We start from the raw sequence: 13,039 nt of genomic DNA on the forward strand, positions 1-13,039 counted from the left end.
AAGGAAATTCAGAGATTTGTCCCAAAGCCACTCCTGCTGTATATTTAGGGCTGTTGTCCTGTTGGAAGGTGAACCTTCAACCCGGTCTGAAGTCCTGAGCACTCTGGAGCAGGTTTTCATCAAGGATCTCTCTGTGCTCCATTCATCTTTCCCTCGATCCTGACTAGTCTCCCAGTCCCTGCCACTGAAAAACATCCCCACAGCATGATATACAGCACTGTCAAGTGTGGGACCTTATATAGACAGATGTGTGCCTTTCCAAATCCCATCTAATCAACTAAATTTACCACAGGTGGACTCCAAGTTGTAGAAACATCTCAAGGATGATCAATGGAAACAGGATGCACCTGAGCTCAGTTTCCAGTCTCATAGCAAAAGGTCTGAATACCTATGTAAATAAGGTATATGTATATGGAGATATTTGTTTTTTTATTTGAAAATATTTAGCAAAAAATGTTTTAAACCTGTGTTTGCTTTGTCATAATGGGGTATTGTGTGTAGATTGATGAGTTATGTTTTTATTTTTATCCGTTTAAGAATAAGGCTGTAACGTAACAAAATGTGGAAAACGTCAAGGGGTCTGAATACTTTCCGAATGCACTATACGTTCTGCAGTACAAATGCACCTATTTAACAGGTGCATTTGTAATGCAGCCAAATCTATTATTAAACACATTTTCCTCAACAACAATGATTTGGTTTGTCAAGAGGTGAACTAGGACTGTATGTAACTCAACTGTCAGTCGAGCAAGATCTTTATGACACCAGTGTAAAGACTGTCTTACTGGGCTGGCTCCTCCACAAGGCCTTCTTCAGCAGTAGTTCAGAGCCCACTGTGTATCCTGCTTAGACAGCCCTGACCTAAGGACATGACGGCGTTCTCATACACCTAGTAAAGCAGCTCAGCTGGTCACTCTCCAGAAGAGAGAGGGCCTCTCCTCCTCACAGTTCCCCAGGGGCTGTGAGGGCCAGACGGCTGCCCGTCCCTGTCCAGCTGCCTCATCTGTCTGGCGGGGATGTAGGGTCAGAAACTGGCTTTCTGTGACACTGAATTCTCTGCTTGAGTGTGATCGTGCCTCCTGGGAGGGCCGCTCGTGTGTTTGTGTGCGTGACATCATTTGCATATGTGTGTGTATACATGTTTTATTTACAGTAGCGGAGAGGGTTTGGCTTGAAGCACATCTATTTTCCCTATTTTAACTTCATCTGCTGTGTGTCAACACAGTGCCAGTGTCCAAGTGAAATGCTGACACAGGGAATCTGTTTATATTTTTATAACCTTGTGCCCCATAGAGGGAGCTCACTGTCCTTCTGCTGCTTGAGGACAAGAGGGAGAATAGCACTGTGTTCTGCTGCACAAGCAATGGTGGATACTGTAACCTTGGGGATTAGCTCCCACAGATGGTGGATACTGTAACCTTGGGGATTAGCTCCCACAGATGGTGGATACTGTAACCTTGGGGATTAGCTCCCACAGATGGTGGATACTGTAACCTTGGGGATTAGCTCCCACAGATGGTGGATACTGTAACCTTGGGGATTAGCTCCCACAGATGGGGGGATTAGCTCCCTGTACAGATTAGCTCCCACAGATGTGGATACTGTAACTTGGGGATTAGCTCCCACAGATGGTGGATACTGTAACCTTGGGGATTAGCTCCCACAGATGGTGGATACTGTAACCTTGGGGATTAGCTCCCACAGATGGTGGATACTGTAACCTTGGGGATTAGCTCCCACAGATGGTGGATACTGTAACCTTGGGGATTAGCTTGGTGGATACTGTAACCTTGGGGATTAGCTCCCACAGATGGTGGATACTGTAACCTTGGGGATTAGCTCCCACAGATGGTGGATACTGTAACCTTGGGGATTAGCTCCCACAGATGGTGGATACTGTTACCTTGGGGATTAGCTCCCACAGATGGTGGATACTGTTACCTTGGGGATTAGCTCCCACAGATGGTGGATACTGTAACCTAGCTCCCACAGATGGTGGATACTGTTACCTTGGGGATTAGCTCCCACAGATGGTGGATACTGTAACCTTGGGGATTAGCTCCCACAGATGGTGGATACTGTAACCTTGGGGATTAGCTCCCACAGATGGTGGATACTGTTAACTTGGGGATTAGCTCCCACAGATGGTGGATACTGTAACCTTGGGGATTAGCTCCCACAGATGGTGGATACTGTTACCTTGGGGATTAGCTCCCACAGATGGTGGATACTGTTACCTTGGGGATTTCCCAAGATGGTGGATACTGTCCACCATTAGCTCCCACAGATGGTGGATACAGATATTAGCAGATGGTGGATACTGAACTTGGGGATTAGCTCCCAAGATGGTGATACTGTAACCTTGGGGATTAGCTCCCACAGATGGTGGATACTGTAACCTTGGGGATTAGCTCCCACAGATGGTGGATCTGTAACTTGACCCCACAGATGTGGATACTGTAACCAATTAGTCAGTAACCTTGGGGATTAGCTCCTTGGAGATGATGGTGGATACTGTAACTTTATTTCCCACAGATGGTGATAGTTGAATTCCTCCCAGATGTGGATACTGTAACCTTGGGGATTAGCTCCACAGATGCTGTACTGTAACCTTGGGGATTAGCTCCCACAGATGGTGGATACTGTTACCTTGGGGATTAGCTCCCACAGATGGTGGATACTGTTACCTTGGGGATTAGCTCCCACAGATGGTGGATACTGTTAACTGTAGCTCCCACAGATGGTGGATACTGTTACCTTGGGGATCCCACAGATGGTGGATACTGTTACCTTGGGGATTAGCTCCCACAGATGGTGGATACTGAAAGAGAGATTAGGTCCAGAGATGGTGGATACTGAGGGGATTAGCTCCCACAGATGTTGGATACTGTTAGAGGTCCAGAGATACATGATGAGCATATAACTAGGCATCCAGACTACTAGGATATCAGAGAGTCTACCTTCAACAGTTTAAATTGAATTCCACCACGTTTGAAATACAGATATGCAATTCCATATGAACTGTAAAGTGATAACCACAATTGATCTATATTTAATGGCAGTTCTACTGACCCCAAAGTCAGCCTTGGAGATGCACACTTTATTTAATGAAGTTGAATTCCAGCAATGACACCCACCCACACAGCTGTACAACCTCTCATAATTGCTGAAGAGATGACGGGGCAGAGATGTACCTCACATAATCACTGAAGAGATGAAAGAGAGAGGTCCAGAGAGAGAGCGAGGTCCAGAGAGAGAGTGAGGTCCAGAGAGAGAGAGGTCCAGAGAGAGCGAGGTCCAGAGAGAGAGAGAGGTCCAGAGAGAGAGAGAGGTCCAGAGAGAGGTCCAGAGAGAGAGAGGTCCAGAGAGAGAGAGAGAGGTCCAGAGAGAGAGAGGTCCAGAGAGAGAGAGAGAGAGGTCCAGAGAGCGATCCAGAGATATCTCTCCAGGAACAGGGTTGGAGAGCCCTGAGACATAATATATCGCTCTCTCAAACCAAATAGAACCAGGAGGGAGATCAATAGTACAATCTGTTTCAAATAGTTATCAGACATTGCTCTTTGTGTAAATAGTCTTATTTGCCCTGTGGCCATATCAGTCCTATAGCAACACAGGGGACAACTGCTCCAGTCAGTCTACACATCCTTTCTCCCTCTTTATCTCTTTCCTTCTCTCTATCCCACCCCTCCTCTCTGTTACCCCTCCTCTTTCTCATCCCTATCTTCTCCTTCCCCTCCTCTCCTTTAGCTGATGAGGGAATCACTCCTTTCATTAACGAATCCTTTCAGGTTCTTCTTTTAATCACTCTTCTGTTAGAGCTTCTTAATTAAGACTTCACAGTCCTGTTTGAACACAGCAGATTTCAGCTCTGTGTGTGCGTGCGCATGCCTGTGTGTGTGCCTGCGTGTTCCCGCCTGTGTCGAGGGGCGAACATCAGAACAGAGGAGTTACACTTCTGTTGTCAGTTTGAAGTTGCTCACACACATACACAGACTTCCCAAACACACACACACTCAGGCAGCCCCAGAGATCCATACCAGACAGATGGTATTGGTGTGCTCAGGGATGGGTGGGATGTCTGTTTGTTGTGATCAGACACACACAAGGTTGTCTTCTCACAGCCCACTGATCAAAGCAGCAGCACAACACAAACCCTATCTTAATCAAGCACAGCTAAAGTTGGGAAATGTAATGAAAATCACCAATTTGTAAGTCGCTCTGGATAAGAGCGTCTGCTAAATGACTTAAATGTAAATGTAATGTAAATGAAAAGCTGAAATGCTGAAACACAAGGAAAAGCATTCCAAATACACCATATTTACAGAAGTATGTGGACACCCCTTCAAATTAGTGTCGCTGACAGGTGTACGAAGAGCTCAGTGACTTTCATAGTGGCACCGTCACAGGATACCACCTTTCCAACAAGTCCGTTTGTAAAATGTCTGCCCTGCTAGAGCTGCCCTGGTCAACTGTAAGTGCTGTTATTGTGAAGTGGAAACATCTAGGAGCAACAACGGCTCAGCCGTGAAGCGGTAGGCCACATAAGCTCACAGAACCGCTGAGTGCTTAACAGCATAGCGCGCAAAAACCGCCTGTCCTCAGTTGCAACACTGACTACCGAGTTCCAAACTGCCTCTGGAAGCAACATCAGCACAATAACTGTTCATCGGGATCTTCATGAAATGGGTTTCCATGGCTGAGCAGCGGCACACAAGCCTAAGATCACCATGTGCAATGCCAAGCATCGGCTGGAGGGGTGTAAAGCTCGCCGGCATTGGACTCTGGAGCAGTGGAAATGTGCTCTCTGGAGTGATGAATCACGCTTCGCTCTCTGGCAGTCCGACGGACTAATCTGGGTTTGTCAGATGCCAGGAGAACGCTATCTGTCCGAATGCATAGTGCCAACTGTAAAGTTTGGTGGAGGAGGAATAGTGGTCTGGGGCTGTTTTTATGGTTCGGGCAATGCCCCGTAGTTACAGTGAAGGGAAATCTTAACACTACATTATACAGTGACATTCTAGACGATTCTGTGCTTCCAACTTTGTGGCAACAGCTTGGGGAAGGCCCTTTCCTGTTTCAGCATGACAATGCCCTTGTGCACAAAGCGAGGTCCATACAGATATAGGTGTGGAAGAAATTGACTGGCCTGCACAGATCCCCGACCTCAACCCCATCGAACACTTTTGTGATGAATTGGAACGGTGACTGCGAGCCAGGCCTAACCGCCCAACATCAGTGCCAGACCTCACTAATGCTCTTGTGGCTGAATGGAAGCAAGACCCTGCAGCAATGTTCCAACATCTAGTGGAAAGCCTTCCCAGAAGAGTGGAGGCTGTTTTAGCAGCAAAGGGGGGGAACCAACTCCAATATTAATGTCCATGATTTGGAATGAGATGTTCGAGGAGCAGGTGTCCTCTTACTGTTGGGTCATGTAGTATAGTTTTAACATAGAATAGATTCATTCTATTTATATGCGTTTTAATAACTACATGATGCAAACTTCTTCTGTCTGTTGTTGTTTCAATAGGACGTTGGCAAAGTGAGCCTGATGACAGCGTCTATATAGCAGCTATGGGAAACTCTAGTCTTCAGGGGCCTGACTGGTGTCACACTTTTGCCCCAGCCCCTTCTAACACACCTGACTCCAATAATCAACTAATCAAGATCTTCAGTTTAGAATGTAATTAGTTTAATCAGCTGTGTGACATCACTCCGGCACTCGAGGACTGGAGTTGCCCATCCCTAGTCTATAGTTAGACATATAACATGGAGAGACAATAGGTGCTAATCATTTCCCTAATGCAATATCTGATGCAGAAGCTTTTCCTCTGTAGTAGTCTTCCATCCAGCATGGTACATGTTCCTGTCACAGCTGGTGTTTCCCCCCTAAAGGCAGTCAACACTATTTGTACTTCTCCTAATGTTGGGACGTACTGTGTGTGTGGGGGGGGGGGGGGGCTTGTACTCTCACAGAGAGTCCTAATGGAAAGCTATGGGACCTGTATCTGCAGGGCATGGGGGGAGGGTGAAGGGGGGAGGGATGAAGGGGGGAGGGGGGGTGAAGGGGGGTGGGCGATGGCAGCCTTGGTCTGACATGCCTGACCTATATACCCCCACTCACACAAAACACACACACATACACTGACTAGAACACACACATGCACTATCTCATGCGCATACATACACACACACTTTGCTAAGAAAGTGTTTTCTGTAGTAGAGGGAAAGAATACAACCCTCTCATCTGGGACACCACTCCTGTTTTAAGGGTTTCTTCTTCTCTCTGCTCTGTTTCGGAGGATTGGCCTTGTATATCTCTCTCTCTCTCTCTTTCTCTGCTCTGTTTTGGAGGATTGGCCATATATACATATCAATTCAATTCAAGGGGCTTTATTGGCATGGGAAACATGTGTTAACATTGCCAAAGCAAGTGAGGTAGATAATATACAAAAGTGAAATAAACTATCAAAATTAACAGTAAACATTACACATACAGAAGTTTCAAAACAATAAAGACATTACAAATGTCATATTATACATATATATATATATATAAATATACAGTGTTGTAACGATGTACAAATGGTTAAAGAACACAAGGGAAAATAAATATAAATATGGGTTGTATTTACAATGGTGTTTGTTCTTCACTGGTTGCCCTTTTCTTGTGGCAACAGGTCACACATCTTGCTGCTGTGATGGCACACTGTGGAATTTCCCCCAGTAGATATGGGAGTTTATCAAAATTGGATTTGTTTTCGAATTCTTTGTGGATCTGTGTAATCTGAGGGAAATATGTATCTCTAATATGGTCATATGTTGGACAGGAGGTTAGGAAGTGCAGCTCAGTTTCCATCTCATTTTGTGGGCAGTGTGCACATAGCCTGTCTTATCTTGAGAGCCAGGTCTGTCTATGGCGGCCTTTCTCAATAGCAAGGCTATGCTCACTAAGTCTGTACATAGTCAAAGCTTTCCTTGAGTTTGGGTCAGTCACAGTGGACAGGTATTCTGCCACTGTGTACTCTCTGTGTAGGGCCAAATAGCATTCTAGTTTGCTCTGTTTTTTTGTTAATTCTTTCCAATGTGTCAAGTAATTATCTTTTTGTTTTCTCATGATTTGGTTGGGTCTAATTGTGCTGCTGTCCTGGGGCTCTGTGGGGTGTGTTTGTGTTTGTGAACAGAGCCCCAGGACCAGCTTGCTTAGGGGACTCTTCTCCAGGTTCATCTCTCTGTAGGTGGTTGTAGAATTTAACAGCTCTTTTCTGGATTTTGATAATTAGTGGGTATCGGCCTAATTCTGTATGCAGAGTCTCAATTTGGTGTTTGTCCCATTTTGTGAAGTCTTGGTTGGTGAGCGGACCCCAGACCTCACAACCGTAAAGGGCAATGGGCTCTATGACTGATTCAAGTATTTTTAGCCAGATCCTAATTGGTATGTTGAAATTTATGTTCCTTTTGATGGCATAGAATGCCCTTCTTGCCTTGTCTTTCAGATCGTTCACAGCTTTGTGGAAGTTACCTGTGGTGCTGATGTTTAGGCCAAGGTATGTATAGTTTTTTGTGTGCTCTAGGGCAACATTGTCTAGATGGAATTTGTATTTGTGGTCCTGGCTACTGGACCTTTTATATCTCTCTCTCTCTTTCTCTGCTCTGTTTTGGAGGATTGGCCATGTATTCTCTGCTCTGTTTTGGAAGGGAGAGGAGGGCGTGTTTGAAAAGTTTGATAGCCCATGTCTCTTCACAAGGGCGGGCCACTAATTGAGCAGAGCCCTATATTATAAAAACCCAAATCCCACATTTTAGAAGCTAAAATCACATTTCATCCCATCACGAATAATTTCATATTCAAACATTTCAATTGAACAACTATTCCATGTGAATCCGATAACTCTGATGTGTAGACTTTCCACTGTAGAGTTTATGTCATCTTATCATTGATGAGAATGTCTCAGATGACAACCGAACTGACATCATATTCATTAAGTACCACCGCATATGTTCAATTGGTCGGATTACCAGAATATAGTTAATTTCCCCCCACCTTCTGATGTTCCCCGAATCTCTATGTTAACCAAGGGGTTTTGCAAATGTAACATCAGTAGGGTAGAGAGAGGAAAAAAGGGGGAGGAGGTATTTATGACTGTCATAAACCTTCCCCCAGGCCAACGTCATGACAATGGTAAGGATGTTAACAGTGTAGAAGAGGGGATGGATAGTGTTTGATTGACAATACTGGAATGGCCCGAGGAGGACCGAGTCTCTCTCTCTCTCTCACCTTCTCACCCTCTCTCTCTCTCTCTTTTCTCTCTCTCGCTCTCTCTTTTCTCTCTCTCGCTCTCTATCTCTTTCTCCTTCTCACCCTCTCTCTCTCTCTCCTTCATTCTCTTTCTATCCTTCTCTCTTTCCTCCTCTTTCTATCGCTCTCTCCTTCTCTCTCTCTCTAATTTGTCCTCCGTAATCTTTGAGTTGTGCCTCCGTCTATTATAGAAAGGTGCTCTGCTGTGGCCCACAATGGGCCTTGTATTTGCCCCTGGGTTAGAAGAGGGCAGGGAGAGGGGGAAGGAGTGAGGGAGGAGATGGAAAACAAGTTAGATCCTTAGAGCGGGGCATGGGGCTGAGTGGTGATGGAGTGCTGGCACAGGGAAGCAGAGCATTGCGTGTGTGTGTTTGTGTTCCTCTTCGGTCACTGCAGTTTAAAAGCTGAACCATGTCCAAGGCAGGGTAATGATGCAGTCGGCCTCAGCAGACTACAATAACCAACCGTCTCGGCCTGGCCAATTACTGTCCGCCACAATTATATTTCCAATTCAGAGGTAACAGGGGAGAGTGGCCCAACTCAACTAATCATTTCAAGCAATTACTTTTACAATTAATTACAATGTCTTGGTTGGCTGTGCGTGCCTGCTCTTTTGGAGGGGAGATTTTTGTTTGTGTTTTTGTTGCTGTTTTCAGTTTGTCAAACAGGTAGACTTGAAAGGATGGAGTGGGAGGGTGGAGGAGATATCAGCCACGGTACAAGCCAAAAATCAACCCCGTGCCTGGGTTGAGAGACTTAATCAATACAGGGGCTTGTTGGGCTTGGGACCCGACCCAGGTGGCATTTCTGCTGTTGTAAAAAGGGTGCTCTATCCTCCTGTAGATGCCAAAGTGCTTTGCTGCTCTATTAGAAATGGGTGTCAGCTAAAAGTGCTTCCGAAGGCAGAGAGTCCAAACAACTGAATGACCATGGAAGAGGACGGTGAAGTTCAAGAGGAGTTTAGAAAGGTGCTTACAGGGGCACCTCAAGGAGGACAGAAAATACCATCATCAGACTCTCTCAGGCTTTTCCCCTCAAGGTCTCCCTTTAATTAACAACAAGCTAACTTACTTGAAGCATCTTCTGCCACATTTAACACAACACAAACGGGTGGCCATTGATTTAATTTACCTAAAAGGGTCAGAGTGGACACCATCCTCAAAGACGTTTACATCCACTCCCAACTATATGGATTGAGACAGGTGCATTGTGGGATGAATATAGTTAATGCCTTTGGCTGGAAGTCCTGGACCATGTTAAAAGCTTTTGGCTTTGTCCAGTATAGTCTGGTCCAGTATTGTCTAGTCCAGTATAGTCTGGTCCAGTATAGTCTGGTCCCGTATTGTCTGGTCCAGAATTGTCTTTTCCAGTATAGTCTTATCCAGTATAGTCTGGTCTAGTATAGTCTGGTCCAGTATTGTCTGGTCCAGTATAGTCTGGGCCAGTATAGTCTGGTCCAGTATTGTCTTATCCAGTATAGTCTGGTCCAGTATAGTCTTGTCCAGTATAGTCTGGTCCAGTATTGTCTTATCCAGTATAGTCTGGTCCAGTATAGTCTTATCCAGTATAGTCTGGTCCAGTATTGTCTTGTCCAGTATAGTCTGGTCCAGAATTGTCTTGTCCAGTATAGTCTGGTCCAGTATAGTCTGGTCCAGTATTGTCTTATCCAGTATAGTCTGGTCCAGTATAGTCTTGTCCAGTATAGTCTGGTCCAGTATTGTCTTGTCCAGTATAGTCTGGTCCAGTATAGTCTGGTCCAGTATAGTCTGGTCCAGTATTGTCTTGTCCAGTATAGTCTGGTCCAGTATAGTCTGGTCCAGTATTGTCTTGTCCAGTATAGTCTGGTCCAGTATAGTCTGGTCCAGTATAGTCTGGTCCAGTATTGTCTTGTCCAGTATTGTCTTATCCAGTATAGTCTGGTCCAGTATTGTCTGGTCCAGTACAGTCTGGTCCAGTATTGTCTTATCCAGTATAGTCTGGTCCAGTATTGTCTGGTCCAGTACAGTCTGGTCCAGTATTGTCTTATCCAGTATAGTCTGGTCCAGTATTGTCTTATCCAGTATAGTCTGGTCCAGTACTGTCTTGTCCAGTATAGTACACACCACATGATATGAAATAAAAACAGTGGAAGACAACAGAGGAGAAGGGATGAAACAGAGAGAGAGAAAGAAATACTAACTTCCCTGCAATGCACTCTAATATGGGGAAATTCATTAACGAAGGAAGGCCTGAGAGGTTTCTTCACACATCATATTTCAGGCACAAAAACCCCATCCAATCTGAAACTCCTATACAGGTGGACATTAACCTCTACACGTGTGTGTGTGTGTGTGTGTGTGTGTGTGTGTGTGTGTGTGTGTGTGTGTGTGTGTGTGTGTGTGTGTGTGTGTGTGTGTGAAGATCATCTGTGTGGTATATTTCAGTCTGGCGGTTTGTTCTTTTACCTTATTCACTCTCGGACACGTCCACGCTGCTGTATTCACATATAGTGCTACAGAGGATAACACTGAGTGTACAACATATTAACAATACCTGCTCTTTCCATGACAGACTGACCAGGTAAATCCAGGTGGAAGCTATGATCCCTTATTGATGTCACTTGTTAAATCCACTTCAATCAGTGTAGATGAGGGGAGGAGACCAGTTAACCAGAAGGATTGTTAAGCCTTGAGACAATTGAGACGTGGATGTGTATGTTTTCCATTCAGAGGGTGGACGGGCAAGACAAAAGATTTAAGTGCCTTTGAACAGCGTATGATAGTAGGTACCAGGCGCACTGGTTTGAGTGTGTCAAGAACTGCAACTCTGCTGCGGTTTTCACGTGCAACAGTTTCCCGTGTGTATCAAGAATGGTCCACCACCAAAAGGAAATCTAGCCAACTTGATACAACTTTGGGAAGCATTGAACAACCCTGAACTTGGTATTGATCGAGTTTGTGAAGGCCACTGTTTCCTATCTCGGCAAAGAGGTCGGCCATGGACAGGTGCGCCCTGTTGATGCCAAGGTCTTGGCTATAACTGCATTCCCTGCACCTACTGCCAGACGAGAGCTACTGTAAACTTCTCTGCGGTAGTTGCTCCATTGATCGATTTGCTCGGTCGTTTGAGTGGTCCCCTGATTGTCAGGGAGCTTTTGATACTGCTAAAGTACTCATGTAAAACCCCTGTACTTGCTGTTCCGGACTTTGAACGAGCGTGTAAACTTGAGGTAGATGCTAGTGCCAGAGGTGCTGGTGCTGTTCTACTGCAGCAGGACAAGAGTGGAGTTGGATCATCTTGTTTGTTATTTTTCTCGAAAGTTTAACAAATGTCAGGCTAACTATGCAACCATCGAACAAGAAGCTCTAGCTTTGTTGTTGGCTCTGCAATACTTTGAAGTATATATTGGTTCCAGTGCCCTACCAGTGATAGTATATACTGACCATAACCCCTTAGTGTTTCGCCACCGGATGTACAACCAGAACCAGCGCCTTATGCGTTGGCCGCTTATTGTGCAGAATTATAATTTGGAGATCTGCCACAAAAAGGGTTCTGAAAATGTATTGGCAGATGCTTTGTCTCGTGTTTAAAAATGTATGATTTTTGTATGTCTCGTTAGGTTGCCTTTGCTTGTTGAACTTGTTCGTATTTGTTGTAAATACTTTGGTCGCAATCCTTATTGGTTAGCTCTTTTTTTAAGGGTAGGAGTGTTACGGATACAGGTATCCTGGGGGTATTTGTATTTCTCCTCTGTCCTAGTAACAGGTGGCAGTCATCAGTCGCATCAATCTGAAGACACACCTCCTCCTGTTTCCTTTACCCAATCACATCCCCTTTCCCTTGGTTTAAGAACCCAGGCAGTTGATTTCCCAGACACACTCTCTTTCTCTTTCTTTCTCTCTTTCTTTCTTTTCTTTCTTTCTTTCTTTCTTTCTTTGGATTTGCTGAAAACCACATATTCTTTCATACCCCACAGTTTAGTGTGTTTGTGCGGATACATCTCACATGGTCTGTTATCATGTGAGAATGTACTGCTGTGGAATATTATTGTTTGTTGGTGGGAGAAGGGGATAACCAGCCAAGTCACCCTTGGGCATACATTACCCGTAGGAAAACTTTGTCTAAATAGCCTGGTTAGAACTGGGCGGACCACCCACTGTATTTTAGTGGTTAGTTAGCTAGCTGTTCTTTACCCAGTAAGACTAGCTTAGGGTTTTGGGATATTTATTATTTCTTTCCTTGGGTCCAGCTCAGCCCTTTCCCCACCCCGTTACCGTTTGTTTGACAAGAAACCTAACGTGTTTGACGGTAGGTTTAGGTTGTCTGTGGATTTTGTTTAGTTCTCACTGTTCCTTTTCACTGTTGTGTTTAGCATGAGATATGTTAAGGGTCTCGTTTCCCTCCCCCCAGACTGCTGGGAAAAGGGGGTTCGTAACAATGGGCCAACATCCCTGTGGAACGCTTTTGACACCTTGTAGAGCATGCCCCAATGAATTCAGGCTGTTCTGGGCCCAAAGGTACACTCAGTGTACACACACTTCAAAGTAATGTAAAGCAGTGACGTTCTCCTTTGATTGGACTGATCCATCCCATAATACATTCCATGGTTGTCGTGGTGACTCATGCAACTTTACATTTGTATTTGTGTAGTTACTTCAGAGACGGAAGAGGAAGCTAGACATCCCACTCTGTGTTTTCTGGTTCATATACATGTAAATGAACTAAGTAGACCAGACCCAGCTGCTATTGCACTGGTGTCTATGG

The sequence above is a fragment of the Oncorhynchus masou genome, chromosome 2, assembly GCF_036934945.1.
Source record: "Oncorhynchus masou masou isolate Uvic2021 chromosome 2, UVic_Omas_1.1, whole genome shotgun sequence".
In the NCBI taxonomy this organism is placed as follows: domain Eukaryota; kingdom Metazoa; phylum Chordata; class Actinopteri; order Salmoniformes; family Salmonidae; genus Oncorhynchus; species Oncorhynchus masou.